This window comes from Polypterus senegalus, chromosome 15, assembly GCF_016835505.1.
Source record: "Polypterus senegalus isolate Bchr_013 chromosome 15, ASM1683550v1, whole genome shotgun sequence".
Taxonomy (NCBI): Eukaryota; Metazoa; Chordata; class Cladistia; order Polypteriformes; family Polypteridae; genus Polypterus; species Polypterus senegalus.
Genome location: NC_053168.1, coordinates 33,721,253 through 33,740,050, shown reverse-complemented (window position 1 = coordinate 33,740,050; position 18,798 = coordinate 33,721,253). Strand labels below are relative to the sequence as shown.

General features: G+C 37.5%; 1 protein-coding gene across 3 annotated transcripts in view; it reads right to left on the bottom strand.

Moving 5' to 3' along the window:
• zgc:86598 (STKc_CK2_alpha domain-containing protein) overlaps positions 1-18,798 on the bottom strand; it is a 65,869-nt gene that overhangs the window by 28,765 nt on the left and 18,306 nt on the right. For all 3 annotated transcript variants that reach the window (XM_039736231.1, XM_039736232.1, XM_039736233.1), the window contains exon 2: positions 3,975-4,067. The gene's annotated coding sequence lies outside the window, so the exon portion shown is untranslated. The remainder of the gene's footprint in view (positions 1-3,974; positions 4,068-18,798) is intronic.

The window sequence follows — 18,798 nt, the reverse complement described above, 5'->3', positions numbered from 1 at the left end:
CCAGCACTAATGCAGTCTATATCTTTTTTTTTAAAAACACACACCTTTTGCAAGCCTGTAACCAAATGTTACAATATTACTGGACAGAAGGTGTTACACAGTTTTATGCTGGGTTTGGGGTCTAAGGTGAAGGCACCTTATTCAGGTACATCATAATAAATATTTTGTATTAAGGAGAAAGTTATTTCAAGAACAAAATTGTCCATTTTGATCAACCATTGTAAGGACCTGCAGTCTGGTACAAAGTAGTTGCCATATCAAATTATGATGCAGCTAGTCCATGTGAGCTCCAGTATGCATCTACACTTGTACAACTGAAGTAAAATATGATTTAACACTGATAACACAAGATTTAAGGCATGGTCAAATATAAAACACAATTCCTATGCACACACACTAGGGGGCTCTGCCCCATGCTCGTTTTGCTCGCCAACCCCTGTGTTTGGTTTATCGGATATACAATTTTAAAAGCTTTTATTTTTTTCTTTGGAACGGTTTAAATTTCAGTATTTGCACTTTTACTTTGAAGCTTCATTAAAAACAATATTTGGAATTACCTTTTCTTCAAGATCACTTTGCTTTTTGATTCCGTTTTTGGAGATACGTTGTGACAACGCAACATATAACTGCCCGTGAGTGAATATTGTTTCTTTTTCTCTAATAATCCGACTTTTTCTAAAGTTTGTGCCTGCGATTTAATTGTCATAGCAAAAGCTATTCTCACGGGAAACTGTAAACATTTTAGAACAAATGGCATATCAAGATCCCTTTTGGTGTCTAATGTTATTCGCGGAATATATACATTATCTTTCTTGTCACCTGTTAAAATTTGCATCGATTCTCCATGATCATAAATATACACCTGACCGAATTGTGTTTTCTTTGAAATTAAACTTGTCTTTGCTTTAACTGTTGCGGGGCCACAGATTCTCATAGCATATGGTCCATTATTGTGTAAATCTACATTTTGTGCATTGAATGATGCAAAGGCAAAAAGATTATTGTAGACTCGCATATTTTGCCTGTAGTGTTTGTGGATTCTGCGGTGGGCTGACGCCCTGCCCAGGGTTTCTTTCTGACTTGCCCCCTATGCTGGCTGGGATTGGCTCCAGCAGAACCCCATGCCTCCGCCCCCACCTCCATGTTACCCTGTTTTCAGATATAGCGGGTTGGGAAATGATTGACAGAGGATTTCACTTTCCCCAAATATCAAATATTTTAATTCTCTTGAATACGCCTCCTCATTGTGTAGAAACACTACTTTTCCCTGATGGCAACAAGAATTAGACGATCCAAGACTCTGACTTAAAACTTCAAAGCCTTACAATATTTCCATACTTCTGACATATCACCTATGTCCATATATTCAATCTCTATTCGCCTTTCCATTATTTCACCGAGTAATAGTTTCTTTTTTTTAGTGCTAATGCGATCTTTCTTTTTATGATACTTTCAAATTTTTCTGCTTTTAAATTCTGTAACTTGCTATGTATGTATATTGCACCTATGTTTTTTGTGTCTTTTGAAATCCACTGTTTTCATTATCTCTAACCTGCTCTGCATGTGTTTCGCCCTCTTGTTTTTGAACCTCTTTATGACTTTTACTTTGTTTTCTACTCTTTGCCTTTTATTTCTGACCTCGTTTTGTCCTGCTATTTTTTCCCCAATTACACCTGGTCCTGATGATTTATTTCCTTTTGTTTGCACTAATGCGATCTTTACTATTTTTTTTTGATACTGTAGCGACTTCCATGTCCGGCTCGAAAAGAGAAGTCGCAAAAAAACAGATGTAATAATGTCTCAGAAAAGTTTTACTTGAAACAATCGCCGACTTCGTAACCCAAATACAACCTTCTAGCACCTTCTCCAAACTCCCCTCCCTCGGGTCTCAAAAACTGCATCAGTCAATACCTCATTATCAGTCTTCCGTGCTGTACTCTGCCCTCCCTCAATCGGACTCAACAGTCTCTTAAAAAAAATAGAATAAAAGGCTTCAACCTGGCTGGGGCGCTACAATACCTTTGAATTTTACTACTTTCATATCCTTTACCTTTCTCTGCAGGTGTATTGCGCCATTGTTTTTTCGAGCCTTTTGAATTCCACTGTTTTCATAATCTCTTATCTGCCTTTTTTCTCTCCAACGCTTTTTGGTCTCTTTTCTCCACTCTGCTCTTCTTTGCTTAGTCGTTGACGTTTCATCTAGAACGTATTGTCCTTTTACGTTGTTTATGAGCTGAGAGTACAGGATCTGTGTGTGCTACGTGCCTTTACACGACTGAGTGTTTTGCTGCCCGTGCTTATTTGATACTGGCTGTAAGTAGGGCGTGTCTTGCAAGAATCTCATGTTCCACGTCCCCGCAAGACACTCCTGGGACAATCTCTTAGAACCAAGTATCATGTTTATGGTCCCCGCGAAACGCTCCGTGGCCAGTCTCTTTCATCTCGCAGGTCTTTTAAGTGTCTTCCAAGATAATCACGTCTCATCACCCTGGTATGGATGGATATACATACATCTCTCTCTCACACACACACACAAGGGCACATATCAGACTTTTCAGCTAGATGGATAGATCATTTACAGCAAATATTAAAAGTCAAATTTTAGCAAAGATTAGAAGTACAGTAACAAATTACCACCAGGGGGAAGTGTATCATAATACCCAGATACCGAAAACAGAAAAAACTAAAGTATAACCCAAAAAAAAAAAATAAACATAACAAGCTATGAAAATGTAAATATTTGCTTGCTCCGAAACCATTCATTTACTCAAATCATTTTATATCAATCAGTTTTGGAATGCACTAAATTCAATATTTTACATTTGTTTAGGATTGTCTTAATACCAAGATTTCAAACTTAAATCCAGTGCTAATAAAACTTATTAAAAAAATCTGTATGCATTAAAATCTTTGTTGAGAAAATATAGAAATATTTATAAATGCAAATACTTAAAGTAGTGCAATCTCCTGTAAAAGAGTAAAGTCCTGTAAATAAATAGTAAAGATGTTTAAAACCAGTCCACAGTTTTTTTTCCCTTTTTACATTGATGAAAACAAATACTGTTACCGAGGTAGAACAATGAGATAGTACAATGTCATTAAATCCTAACAAAAAATTATTGTAATCTTTTGTATACATGTGCATAAAATTTTAATACAAACTAAACATTCAAGTAAAAAAAAAAACATTAATGTAGTCTTTTGTAAACAACTATTCAGAAAAGTAACACAAGCAAACTACTGACACATTTGAAGATTTTCCATAAAGGCAAACAAAGCACACTGCATTTTTGTATAACTACATTGTCTTAGTAACTTCCAAATATTTTTTGCAAGTTCAGGGGCATATACCCCAGACAACAAGAGGGACTTCCCTGCCGAGAGCCTTTGAGCATCACTATCTTCAAGTGTTTGACTAAATTGATTGTTTTAGCCCCTTTAGTTGGTAATGTGCAGTGATAAATCTTCCATATATGTTTGCTCATTATCTCATGGTTTTCCATCCCCATTTACTACAAAGCCAAAGTAATTCTTGGCACCAATCCGGCTGCCCACTCTGTTAATTAAGCAAACTACTGAAGGCTTCGAGGCCACTGAAGTTGCCATATTAACACATGCGAGGGTGGATATGGGGGTTGCAACTCTAGTCATGGCCAACTGGATTATATTCCCATATAACCAGGTTTCTTATGGAAAATGTATGTGCGTTAACCCAGTTTCTCACATAATATCCTGTTTTTTCTAATTAGAATAAGGGTTAAAACATGGCATTTTTTAAAACAAGTTTCTGTGAATAACCAAGTTATTAATGCACATATAGACACACTCAGTAGGTTTTGTCAAAAAGTCTAGCACATTTTCACTCCCTGATTGTAAATAAACATTCGTCACTAACTGTAAAGAAGCAGTTCTGCAAGATAAAGAAATGCATGCTTGTTACCAGTTAACACTTAAATAAGTCAAATAAATACTACCTCCTATGGTGCCAGTCAGTTACAGCTGTGTATATTATCAAAACCGAGGCAATGGTTTGGCAGGAGTCGTTGGGAAAGCACAAATTGGAAGACCTGCGAAGAAAACAAAATATATACATACAATTAGTTCAAAAGATAGGTACTTATTCTCGACAAGAAAGCGATAAGCGAAACATCTAAACCTACATAATAAACAAAAAAAAAAATGCAACTAATTCGCTGTATCAGTAGTATTCAGTCCTAGTTCTTGAGGGATACAGTGATTGCCAGTTTTCATTTCAACCAGCTTCTCAACTTAAGGTCAATACTTGACATTTACCAAGTTAAATAATTACAGGACTCTGCTATTTGACTGCAATCTCATGAAATTAACTATAGTACAACTTTAACCATTGTTCAAAAATGAGAAAGATATTCACTGCTGTCAAGTTTTTCAAAAAAGTACCATTTTCACCTGTAACTGCCTTCAAAATGGAGTCGTAGAGGAAAAAAAACAAAATATGATGGTAGGTTGTAATACTCTTCTATCCATGGAATACACTGAATAGTTCCCCAAAAACGTAAAATGAACACTGCTAGAAACAGTGACAGGAAGAGAATTTCAATTAAATGGCATAATTTACACTTTAAAATTAGACGCTGGCTATAGTAAAATCCTGATGAACATCCGTGGCATTCTGTGAGCAAAACGGACTTTAAAAAATAAACAAAAAATGTATATTTTACACGTGTGTGTATTTTATATATATCTATACACACACACACAAACGCATTCAGTACATACATACACACACAGACAGACAGTCAAAAGATTTAAAAACTTCAGTTTTTTTCAATTTATATGGATAAGCCTACAGTTTATTGTCTTAATGTTTCAAGAGATCAAGTCACAGAACAAATAATGTCAAGAAGAAAAAAATGTCAAGGAATCATTAAGTGCAGAAAATTTTTTCAAATCTTTCCTTCATCCAAGTAGCCAACTTTTGCAAATAGAACTGCCGGACTGTGGTAACCCTTTATATCCAGAATGCCAGTCACTCCATGCAAGTCACTAACTCTACTCCAGCAAAAGAACCTCAGACCATCACAGTTTATACTTTTTTTTTTTTTAATTAATTGGTTGCTGTCACACACTGAGAAACTATCCTTTCACCAACTCAACGGCACGCAAATTTTGATTCATTGGTCCATAAGACTTTCTTTCAATCTGTAGCAGTGCACAGCCAGTATTTCGTGTCCCTATTTTGTTCTTTAAGGAATGGCTTTCTTACTGCTACTCGACCTACCAAACCTGCAGCACAAAGTCTCCGCTTCAAATTGCTTTATTCGACCACTGTTAAGATGTGCTTGAAGCTGTTGTGTTGTGAATATCCCATTATATAAGCTGGTGACCCTCAGAAACTTGTATTGTGATTGGGTTGTGACTTTGGATCTGCCAAGTCTCTTCCCATCAGAGTTTCTTTCAGTTTCCAATTGTCTTTGGATTGCGTAAGACACCACAGTACTCCAACACAACATAAATGAAAAGCCTTCACGTCAAACAGTAATAATGCTCTGTTTCATTTCATTTGTTAACTAGTTGTATTGCCTTTATCACTGGAATTTACAACATTCTACAGTGGAATATTGTCCAAGTAGTTCTTCAGAGAGTGCAGTAAGACAGTCTGCTCCAACTCTGCTTTAAGACAGAGGGTTTTTAAATAATTAGACATTGGGACACCTGTGCAAACTGTTTGCTTCAACTTGCAAGGCTCACTTTAATTGCTGCAGAACATCTATAGGTTGTAACCTATTCATTATTCTCTGAAGAATGCCCATGTGTGATATTTTGAAAGTTCCTTTTTTTCAGTTTTTGCTAACCTAAACTTAAAATTTAACTCTGGCAGTTTATTGTTTACCTTTTCAACATTTTAGGTCATTCATTGCATTTTAACTGATTAAATCTGAAGAAAAACTGGAAACACGGAGGTGTTATAAAACTTTTCACTGGTTTTGTAGTTACCTTGGTGATCATACCGAGAATAACTCTGGGATGTACAGAGTGTGACATCACCGGAGTAACTGTATACAGGTCAGCGTGTGCATTTCCTGATTGTCTGTGATTAAAGATAAAAACTTGAGTGTTAGTGTGTGAAACCTTGTGTGTTTATGCATGGTTATTTGATCTAATTTTTCGTACAAGACTTTTCATTTGTAATATTCAAATTTTTCCAGTTTCTGCTAGCCTAAACATGAAATTTAAACCTCTAGCAGTTTAGCGCTTATTTTCTCACTATCATTCATTATATTTCAGCTAATTAAATTTCAAGAAAAACTGAGGTGTTCTAAAACGTTTGACAGGTAGAGTCTGAGTGTGTATATATACACAATTCTGTATCTACATCTATCTGGTTCTATACAGAATGTTCTGACTAAAACAAGAATTCATAAATAGCACTAACAAGGACTGAAGTATGAAATTCTGATCACGTTAGATCTAGGAGTGTCGACGGTGTGTAGTTCAAAAATGTATTACCCTGTTTGTACTAGCTTTTAATGTTTAATTTTGCTCTCAATTTCTCACCTCATTGTTACCCTCTAAATCAGAGCCAAAATCTGAAGAGAACTGCAGAGGGGGTGAATACAGAGAAAACAAAATACAAATATCAAAGCAGCAAGAAAGTGCACCTCTTGTGAGGGGTAATAATTTTTAGTCAAAACAAAAATTGCGTGTGCATACTATTTTTTCATATGATAAATAGTGTGTTAATTTTACTGAACTTCGCCCATTTCATGATAGTGGAGATCTGGTTGGGACAGACTAGAAAGGAAACTATTGGGTCATTGTTTGCTCCAGAAATTGTGATGAAAAATAAAAGGGTCACTTTTTTGAGGAGAGAGTAATTTCACACGCACAAGCAGAAAAGTACTTTTAACTTACTTTTTGCAAGGATATTGACTTTAATGATTGGATTTGAGATAACTGCTACCAAAAAAATAGCAAAAGCTAGGTACATTTTATATATACATATACTTGAACACATGTACGGTACTAATGTTGGATCAGTAATAAAATTTTGACTTTGGTAGCAATACCAGCTTTCAGACCTCAGTATTGTTACTGAAACAGTATTGAAGCATATAAACGGATAAATATATGACTACCTGGTGCATCGCACAACTGTACATTTCAACAGATGTATTCACTGCATAATCACACGCTATACTATCTTACTACAAGCTTTGGTTTCCTTTTGAATTTTCCAGTTAGGTGTCTAATGCCCACGAAAGTGGATGTAATGGTTTGGGGGTTTGGCTTGGATTGTCTCACAATGAGGCCATAGTCCACCTCCCTGTCTCGTGCCTGACCAGTCCTGACAAAATTCCATCCCGTCTACTCCCAACCACTTTCTTTCACGACCACCTCCAGTACCTTTTCACTCCTGACCGAATTCCTGCTTCCCCTTTAAAAGGAAATTGAGTCAGGCTCACGGCGTTGTTAGATTAAGGGGGTTTTAGAATCACAGACGCAAGTAAATCTTTTCACTATACTGTACATTCAACATTGATTTATTGATATCACTTTCAAAAAATAATAAATACATCAATGAATAGATGAAAGGTGACCAGACATTGAACTCCTCATCCTGATGACTTCCTCATTTTAGGACTTCAAACTGTGGTCTGGCTGGTATTTTTAAAATTACCAAAACTGTCCGGGATATCAAAAGTAGTCAGTTGACACTTATGTCCTCTGAAGGTGTTTTACAATGGAATGAGCAACAAATGTCTGCTAATACAGACTTGTTTCACTTTCCGTCTGTTTGAGCAATTGGGCAATGCCCTTGGGGAGCACCCCACACATGGTTAATCATAGGCAGGACAAGAAAAGCTCCTTAACAATTTCATTGGAATTTTCTGGCTTTGTACTTCCAAGAAAATTGTGTCACAATTTAAAAGAAAAAAACCCTTGCTTACCTGAAAACTGACCTTGTATATTTCTGTAAAAGCCATTTAAACAACTTTCAGTCTTCTCAACAATAAAGCCATCTTTATAACATTCTAAACATATACTTATGGATATTTTAAAAGAATGAGAGAAAAATTATTAAAAGCAACCTGCCAAGCAGATATTTATTATAAGCCACAACACTTAGGGTGCACTGTTCCATATGCGTCAGTCTTTCTTTGCAGTAAGATGTCAAATAGCTCTGATGAAGTATAAAAATTGTTCACGGTTACACAGTGAGCAGAGCAACTATCAAAATCGGCAACAATGGTACAGCAATGCCGTACCGATTGTATTTCGGATCAAACATTGTCCCTTTCCCTATGTACAGAACCAAATTCCAAATGTATCCCGTTTTAGATTCACAAAGCTCGTAAAGCTTTATGTCAATTCTTGCTCTTTTTGACGCAATGTATTGTATCCATGGACAGTCTGCACTTATAAGCCATGATACTTTCATCAATGCTGATATTGCGGTCTGGAATGTAAACACTACAAAATTTCACTACAATCGCCTCGTATATCTTTCAAATTTACTTCATTTTGGGTGCTGAATATGTATTCCATCAAAGTCTTCACTGTTGGTAAAGTGAAAATGTTTCATAATTAGTAAAAAACCTACACTCAGACAATTTCACTCAGATCTAATTCTAAAGGAGGCTAAAACAAAACTAGAGATTCATTCACCTGACAACTACTTTTTAAATTAGTCTAGCGATTATTTTTTTTAATTTGTTAACCAATCTTCTAATAACTTGTAGCATCTACAAAAACATCTGTAAGGCTGATGGGATTAATTGCATATTATGGAATGGTTATATTATACAAAACTAGGGGACTCTGCCCCCTGCTCGCCTCGTTCGTCTACACCCGGGTTTGGTTTACCAAATATACAATTTAAAAGAGATTGTTATTTTCATGGGAATTACTACATATGCATTAATTACATTTTTACTTTAAAACTTTTGTAAAAGCAATACTGTATTTATCCTTTATTTCCGGATCTGAGTGTGGTTAAATATCTTTCTTGCAGGACGTATAACTCTGCTCGCGTCGTGAATGGGGGTTGGATCATCCTGCTGGCTTGTTGCTGCTGCTTCAAGCTGCATATTCTGCTTGTCGCTCTGCATGTCAATCATTTAAAAGCCTGTACAGCAGCTGTACTTTTGCCACTATGTGTCTCTGCCTTTCGCGTTGTGAAGGGGTTTGGCTGCACGCATGATAAGGAGTAGTAGTCGTATAACCTTCTGGCTTGTTGCTGCTGGCGAGCTGCATGTTCTGCTTGTTGCTTGTCGCTGTTTTAAGAGCCGGGAGCACATGAAGTGTGTCTGCCAAAAGCATTCCAACAATTGCTAAGCTAGATGTCCGTGAACTTGTTTTAAATGTTGTCTCACTGCCTTGTCTTGCGGGACATCAAACTGTCTTCTGAGATGATCACATCTCGTCTCCCTTTCCAATATTTTTTTTTTTAAATAATAGAGTGAATGATATATAGATGAAGGAAGTAAACAGCACACACGTAACACGAGCCATCCTGTGGTTCTGAGTCCTTTAAATAGATTAAAGAGGCACAACATAAAGTTGTCGGCCAATAATTTTGGATTACTCAGTTAAAAATCTAACAATTATCAAAAAGCAAACTTAAAAAAAAAAAAAAAAATTACCATTAGAATGTCAACACTGTATTGTGTAACAAAGTGCAAAAAGCCCTACAAACTCAAACTCTACAGCGCATCTTCAACCTGAGCCTGGAACAGGAGAGAGTCCCAAGGCTTTGGAAAACATCTTGTATCACTCCTGTCCCAAAGGTATCACGTCCTAGTGAGCTGAATGACTTCCGGCCTGTTGCTCCGACGTCACATCTGATGAAGACCATGGAGCGGCTGCTGCTACACCACCTGAGGCCACAGGTCCGTCTCACCCTCGACCCTCTGCAGTTCGCATACCAGGAGAAGGTGGGAGCGGAGGATGCCATCATCTATATGCTACACTGATCCCTCTCCCACCTGGACAGAGGCAGTGGTGCTGTAAGAATTATGTTTTTGGACTTCTCTAGCGCCTTCAACACCATCCAACCTCTGCTCCTTAGGGATAAGCTGACTGAGATGGGAGTAGACTCACACCTGGTGGCATGGATCGTGGACTATCTTACAGACAGACCTCAATATGTGCGTCTTGGGAACTGCAGGTCTGACATTGTGTTCAGCAATACAGGGGCGCCGCAGGGGACTGTACTTTCTCTGGTCCTGTTCAATCTATATACATCAGACTTCCAATATGACTCGGAGTCCTGCCACGTGCAAATGTTCGCTGATGACACTGCTATTGTGGGCTGCATCAGGTGTGGGCAGGAGGAGGAGTACAGAAAGTTAATCAAAGACTTTGTTAAATGGTGCGACTCAAACCACTTACACCTTAAAACCAACAAGACCAAGGAGCTGGTGGTGGATTTTAGGAGGCCTAGGCCCCTCATGGACCTTGTGATCATCAGAGGTGACTGTGTGCAGAGGGTGCAGACCTTTAAATATCTGGGAGTGCAGCTGGATGACAAATTGGACTGGACTACCAATACTGATGCTCTATGTGAGAAAGGTCAGAGCAGACTATACTTTCTGAGAAGGTTGGCATCCTTCAACATCTGCAGTAAGATGCTGCAGATGTTCTACCAGACGGTTGTGGCGAGTGCCCTCTTCTACGCGTGGTGTGCTGGGGTGGCAGCATAAAGATGAAAGACGCCTCAGGCCTGGACAAACTTGTTAAGAAGGCAGGCTCTATTGTAGGAGTAAAGTTGGACAGTTTAACATCTGTGGCAGAGAGACGGGCACTAAGCAAACTCCTGTCAATCATGAATAATCCACTGCATCCACTGAACAGTGTCATCTCCAGGCAGAGGAGTAGCTTCAGTGACAGACTTTTGTCACTGTCCTGCTCCACTGACAGACTGAGGAGATCGCTCCTCCCCACACTATGCGACTCTTCAATTCCACCCGGGGGAGTAAATGCTAACATTAATTTTATTTTTATTTTTTTCATTTTTTTTTTTTCATTTTTATTACTATTTAATTTAATATTGTTTCTTTGTATCAGTATACTGCTGCTGGATAATGTGAATTCCCCCTTGGGATTAATAAAGTATCTATCTATCTTTCCAAATCAAAAATAATTTCAGATCACAAATAAATGTTTGATAACAAAAGTAGTGCAGCTTGAATCAGATGTTACAGATCAAATCTGCATAGAAGTACAACATAAGCGCAAAACACAAGGTCAAGTAACAATGGCGTTTGTCTGAATCACATTTCAATAACATGCAAACAGTCTTTTTAGCAACCCGACATTAGTGCAGAGATCAGTTTAAGTGACACAGCTTATCAAACACTTCAGATTAAGAACTCCTTATTATACACTATTTCTGAAACACCGTACATTAGTTTTAAATAATTTAACCAATTATAAGTGTTCTTTAAAAAAAAAAAGTTACTCAGCGCTAGCACTCAAGAAAATGACTGTAGAATGTTAGAACTTATGATGCTGTCTTAGCGGCGTCTTCATAGAAAACTCTAGAATGCATACATCTTACATGCTCCTGCATAGCTGTAGAGCTGCTATGATACACCATTTCACATTTACAGTGTGCAGAGAACACAGTATTTGGCTTTAGCTTGAAGTATTCCCATACTTCAGATGTTTGTACTCTTTAACATGAAGGACCTGCAGGTGTGAACTAGGCACTGCCAGGTTGATCACTTGAAAGACAGCAAAAACGTGATGCATCAACATGTGATGAATTCAAATAATGGACTACGTCAATTATATTTATGTGCCAAAACAGCACGATGAATGTCAGAAAGATATCCTAATCCATTTATATGTGTGGACAATGGCTAATCATGAGCCACAACCCTGCACTGGTGTCAATACACAAAAGCAGTATTTTCATCAAATAGTGGATTCTACTGCCCAGAAGGGTTATTTCAGGAACCACACACATTTTTCATTTGTACTATTTCTTAGAGGATCTTGCTTTCTGATGCCCCTAAAATTGCATTGTAAGTTGCCTTGCATAATAAATACTAATAAACAGTCCCTTATTTGAAAATATATGGATAAACAAAAACTAAATTTCTGTTGACAAAGTTTTCAGAAATTATCAAATTTTACCCCAAGATATTCTTAAGCTATACAACATGCCTCAGAATTCAACACCACACAGAAACAGATTGAAACATTAGCAAATATCACAATTAGATTTAATACTCTTCACAGAGAACTATAGACACAGTACACTCAATTACCGAGTAGTGCAGTTGACAGCAGTACTCAAGCTTATTATTTTTGGAGAATTTAGGTGAAAAGGATCGAGTTTTTTGAGCAAGGAGTCCGATTCTTGTCAAAACTGCCCTAATGCTGTAAAACAATGACATGAGGGTACTACAATTAAGGGAAGGGGCCATTAGCGTAGCACACTGTATCGAGTCTTCACCAGTAAAACTTTTTTTCCCCAAGTAAATTACCAGTGACAATGAACAGATGTTCTTTTTTAAGGATCCGAGTTTCAGGACACAGTTTAAATTTAAGTGAGAAAGATCTGCTGGTCATGCAAGGCATGAAAAAAAAAATTCCAATTTAGCAATAAAAACACATGATGTGCACATGATGCTCCCCAAACAGCAATACATTGCATTCTTTTTGACATGCACTTTTTCATACTTTAGAAATGATTAAGCGATGGATTGCAGGCTTTTAAACACCATGCATCGCTCTGATAAGAGAACACCACCATCATATTAATCTGCTGAGTGTAATGGGCAAGGCTGAAGATGTCTTTCAATACTTTCACCGAGTTTTTTTTTTCTAATCAGCTACGTAGCCTCAAGTGTTTTTTTTTTTTTTTTTGTTTTTGGTTTTTATTTAGCCTTATGCAATTTCTCGTATTAGGAATTTGTTCGTTTTCGCATACCCCTTGGGGTCAGAGCACAGGGTCAGCCATTGTACAGCTCCCCTGGAGCAATTGAAGGTTAAGGGCCCTTGCTCAAGGACGCAGCAGAGCAAGATCTTTTGGCAGTGACGGGGATTCGAACCTTCGAGATACCAGCGCAGATCCTTAGCCTCAGAGCTACCACTCTGTCCCAGGGTTATGGGGATTACTGGATTTAAGGTAGGGATTGGTCAGGGTGTGACTCCATCACAAGGCGCACATATGCAAATTTATGTATACAAGAGGAATTTGAAATTGTCAATTAACCGAATATCCACATCTGTTTGATAATAGTATAAAACTCTGACGTGAGAAGACTGAGGAGGATCTACACAGGCAGAGACCCTAACAGCTGTAGGAATTATATATAAAAAATAAAAAAATAAATAAAATCATGACATTAACTGAATTAGCCGATTTATTCAGAAATAAACAGAAGAAACCTATAAACTATTTCTTTAACAACTTCCTTGCTGGCCACACGTGGGTCAGCTCAAAAATGACAATCTGAAGCACAAGGAAGACCTCTCCAATTTCAAGGTATCTTGTGTATTTGTGACATCAAAGAATTGCTGAGCTATGCAGTTAGTGGGGCTGACAAAACATACTTCATTGCAAATGAATTATGATACAATGAATTTGTGGAATGCCTAGTGTTTTTGAAAGCAAAGCAGTCAATTTTTACAAATGAAATAATGCAAACATAATGAAACTAAATAAGGCAGCTGAATGACACAGGAGCATACAGGACATAGTCTCTGTTAATGAATAATTACAGTAGTAAAGGCTAGTCCTATTTCATTGGTAAATATTAACAAACACAAGCACAACTAATAAAAAAAAATGTAAAATAGTGCAGTTAGATCAAATATTGCTATTTGAATATAATTCTAATTTAGAAACTCTTACTCAAAGGCAAAAGGTGACATTCGATTGTAAAAGAGTTTAACCTGTGCATATTTTGGTATTGAGTTACTCCAGATGCACTATGCAAAGATACATAATAATAATAATACACTTATATTGCACCTTTCCCATGCTCAAGGCACTTACAGAATATAAGAACGAACGGCAGGGTATATAGCATTGAACAAACCAAATACAGAAGATACGACAGTGAATTCAGAGAAGAAAAAAAAATACATATTTTACTAGTTTATTTTTAGACTTCATGATCAGCTTTTTGGTAATTTTGAATAGCTGGTTAATCATCTTCATTAGTAAAACTTACAGCCAGACCCACTTCATAGCACATTTCACCCCCCTTTCTATCCCACTTCTCTGTTAATGAACATCCTCAAGAGTCTGCCAACAAACCAGTCCTACAGTTGATCTCCAACTTGTGCTTGAAGTCTTGTACCAGACTTGGTTCTCATAACATTATGCATTTAAATCATCAATTTCAAAATCTCTGCTTACAAAGTTAGAATGTGGTGTCTAAACTACAATTATTAACACAGAAAATTATGATTTCATAAAAAGGGAAGGCCATTTGCATTGTTTTAACATGTACTTCAAAAATTCTAAAGTAATTGACTACTTCTGACATGTCAGCATAAAAAAAAAGAAAAAAAAAAAAAAGATGAACTTTGTTTCTGATCAGGATAAAGTGATGGCCAATGGTGGATCAGCAGAATGAATGGAAATGGGTTCCTCTAGAGTCCACTGTCAAAAGTCATCAATGCTGATGGCATGGTCTGGAGAATCATGTAAGATATTGTATGTTGGTTCAAAGGTTATGTGCATATATTGGTCAACTTTGTCATGATTACTTTGTGTGTGGGTTGGGGGACACACGCAATAACTCCCAGTCAACTATCATCATGCATGAACTATCAAGTCCAAAACACAAAACGGATATGGTCAGCCACACTATATATTGTATTTCTACCCAGCTGCATACAGCATATTACTCTCATACCAACATATTACTCTCACACCAAGTCAATGAAGCCTTTTAGTTCATTCTGGATTTAGGATAGACTAGGAGCTACATCCATAGGAGCTACAATTTCATATTGATGCCTTGAAAAGTGTGGGCCCTTTCTCAGATGCACTGACAGCTAAATCCCATTCAAGTGTTTTGAAGATTTTCCACACAGTCTATGCCAAAGAACATGTTCAATTCTAATTCACTGTAACCCCTGATTAATTTGAAAGATTTTTCTACAAGGTGTAATTTTTCTATAAACTGCAAATGCATTCCATGCATTTATTTTCATATCTTTCTGATAAATGTATCATATCCAATGTTGTATTCATTTACATGGCTAATTTACTGGTTATTAGTTTCGTATGTGTTGTCATTTTTCTTATATCTATATATACATTTATTCAGACTTTTGATCTTTTCATCATTTTTGTAGAATAATTTTATTTTTTTCATTTCATTTGTATATCTTGAACCACTGGAAATCATTTATTTATATAAAGTACACTCCTTTTTTGAAAGTAGCAGCTATCCTGTCTCCTAAATATTTTTTGGTATGTTCCTTGAATAGATGCATTTGAATTTTTTTTTCTATCCTTATATTTATTAGTGTTTGTAACAATGATATTAACAAACTGTTGGTGCAGAATTAGTTTTTAAATTATGGTCCTCTTTGAAGATGGAAATATGCCTTTTGCCTAAATTATGACAATTACAATTCACAGAAAAAAATAACAGTTAACATTCACTTAAAATGCAGAAGCATCTTATTGATATCTACAAAATATGGAAATGGGACAAGGGTAAAATTAAGGGTGGGAAAAATGAATACATCCTTGGTTGTACTCCACAAATAGAAATCTTTATAATATTACGTATCTATCAAATTCTTTTCGCGTTTGAAACAGAAATTATGTATGACCACAGAACATATTATAATGCACTCGCGCTTGAAACAGAAATTACGTACGACCACAACAGTCAGGTTACACAGAGAAAGTGAGACAGAAGCAGATGGAGAGAGAAGGCTCGCTACAACAGTCAGGTTATACAGAGAAAGTAAGACAAGGCTCGCTGATCAACGTATATGACAATCACAATTGACGGCCTCACAAACACCCGAACAAGTGTTTATGTATGACCACAGGAGTCAGGTTACACAAAGTGAGACAGAAGCAGCCTGCAACAGTCAGGTTACACAGACCAAGTGAGACAGGAGCAGATCGAGAGAGAAGGCTCGCTGATCAATGTATACGACGATCACAATTGAGGGCCTCACAAACACCCGAACAACGTGCTAAACAGAATCGAATTCGACGGATGCAGTATTCACAGACTACCACGTCACACAGGCGTCTGTATATGGAGGGATTCAATTATAACATTGAAAGAGATTATTGTCTACATCCAAAAGTTACAATAGGAAAAATGGACATCATGTGCTAGTACTGCCAAGCACATAGGGTTAAATTTGAATCACGTGGGATGTGTTGTTCAGATGGCATTAATGCCGTTGCCTCATGAGAGCCACATATTTTTCCCTTCCACTCAGTGAGCGAAGCCACTGGGTAATCTGCTACTGATAATATCATCTATACTACTAAAAGGCAAAGCACTGACTGACTGGACTGATCACTAATTCTAAAACTTCCCGTGTAGGTAGAATTTGGCAGGCACATTCCTAATAGCTTACTTACAAAAGTTAGGCAGGTTTCATTTCGAAATTCTACGCGTAACGGTCATAACTGGAACCTACTTACGTACATATATACAGCCATAGCCCGCAGCTCGGACGCCGTGTGAGGCGGAGTTGCATCCCTTATCACGCCTCCCACATAATTGAGTGCCTGCCCATGTAAGGCCGTCCATCAGCAGCAATCCAATAGACATGCTGCCGCTAAATATTCACGGGTGAAGGACTGTGCTTATGCAAATGAAAGATGAGATAGTCAGGGATAGAATAGTGTTTGGCACAAACTCAGCAAAAGTGCGAGAGAAACTTTTAAGTGCCGGGTCTGAGCTAACGTTAAAGCCATGGACATCGCAAGATCGCATGAGATAGCACAAGCACAGCTGAGAACCTTCAATGCATGTACTCTGAGCGGCTCACGTGAACTGACTTTGCAGGACTGGGAAAGATAAACCCGTGCATGCAGTGTGTGATGTCTCAGATAAAGAGGAAGACGAGGTGCTTATTGATGCAGTAGGAAACGAACAACCCTCTGACGCTGAGCAAGCCTTTGTACACATATTAATAGGAAAGCAAGGTGTAAAGCTCTAGTTTAAATTACGTTCATAAACGTGCTGCCGCTAAATATTCACAGGCAAATCCACAACTTAATACCAGGAATACCTGTTAAACATCTTAGACTCACGAGTACCGATTTGGGTAGTGATCACTTCGAAGAATGAAACCTGCTCAAAAAACACATTACACATTTGAGAAGGCAGCAAAAGAATATGAAGTGAGTGATGCATACAAGCATATTCATAAGTGCAGCTACTACGGAAACAAAGCACGGTGTAAACCTTAAGTTTAAATTAAGTTCATAGACAGGGTGCTGCTGGCGTTTGTCATGCCTATGACGAATACAATATTCGTGAGATACAAGTTTAATGAGAAGACGCAGGGTATAAACGAGACTTTGGATTACTTTGTAACGGAGTTAAAATTGCTGGTGAAGAACTGTGCTTATGCAAACAAATAGGAAAGCAAGGTGTAAAGCTTAACTTTAAATTAGGTTCATAGACACGCTGCCGCTGGTGTTTGTCATGCCTAAGATGAATACGATATTCGCGAGATGCAAGTTTAATGAGAGGACGCAAGGTATAAACGAGACTTAGCACTTTGTCACGGAGTTAATGTTGCTGGTGAAGGGCTTTGCTTATGCAAACGAAGATGAGATGGTCAGGGATAGAATTGTGTTTGGCACAAACTCAGCAAAAGTGCGAGAGAAACTTTTAAGTGCCGGGTCTTAGCTAACATTAAATAAAGCCATGGACATCGCAAGATCGCATGAGATAGCACAAGCACAGCTGAGAAGCTTCGATGCATGTACTCCGAGCGGCTCACGTGAACCGACTTTGCAGGACTGGGAAAGGTAAATCCATGCATGCATTGTGTGATGTCTCAGATAAAGAGGAAGACGAGCAGTTTATTGATGCAGTAAGAAAGGAACAACCTTCTGAATCTGAACAAGCCTTTGTAGACATATCAATAGGAAAGCAAGGTGTAAAGCTTAAGTTTAAATTAAGTTCATAGACACGCTGCTACTAAATATTTGCAGGCAAATCCACAAGTTAATACCGGCAATGCCCGTTAAACATCTTAGATTCACAAGTACCAATTTGGGTAGTGAACACTTCGATGAATGAAACCTGTTATCTTTACAACGGTTGACAAACACGGAATGTAACTTGAACACAACACATCCTCCAAATACGAACCTGATTGAAAGAAATAATGATAATCAAATCCTTGATGACAGCAACACTCATAACACTCACAAAACAATTACATTGACAATCATGTTATGTTATTTTCAAAATGTTTCCTTTTCTTTTTCATAACTTCTTTAACACACTAACTTCTCCGCTGCGAAGTGCGGGTATTTTTCTAGTACTATAATATAATACAGGAGGAAGCCTTAGAAGCATATAGCAATTAACAAGTGGGTTAGTTTTAAGATGATGTTTACGATGTTCCAACTTTAAAGACAAAATAAACTACAAGACTGAAGTTGAATTTTCCACTTTAATCAAGTAATGGACTTTTTTTTTCCCTCCACTGTGTGATTATTTACTTCACCGCATCAAACCATTCAAACACTGAAGCACACATATTGATCCTGTAGGATCTGCAAAGCAGCTTGCTGTCGCATGTTGATAGTAAACAGATATTCTGACATCATGTTCCAACTTGAACAGA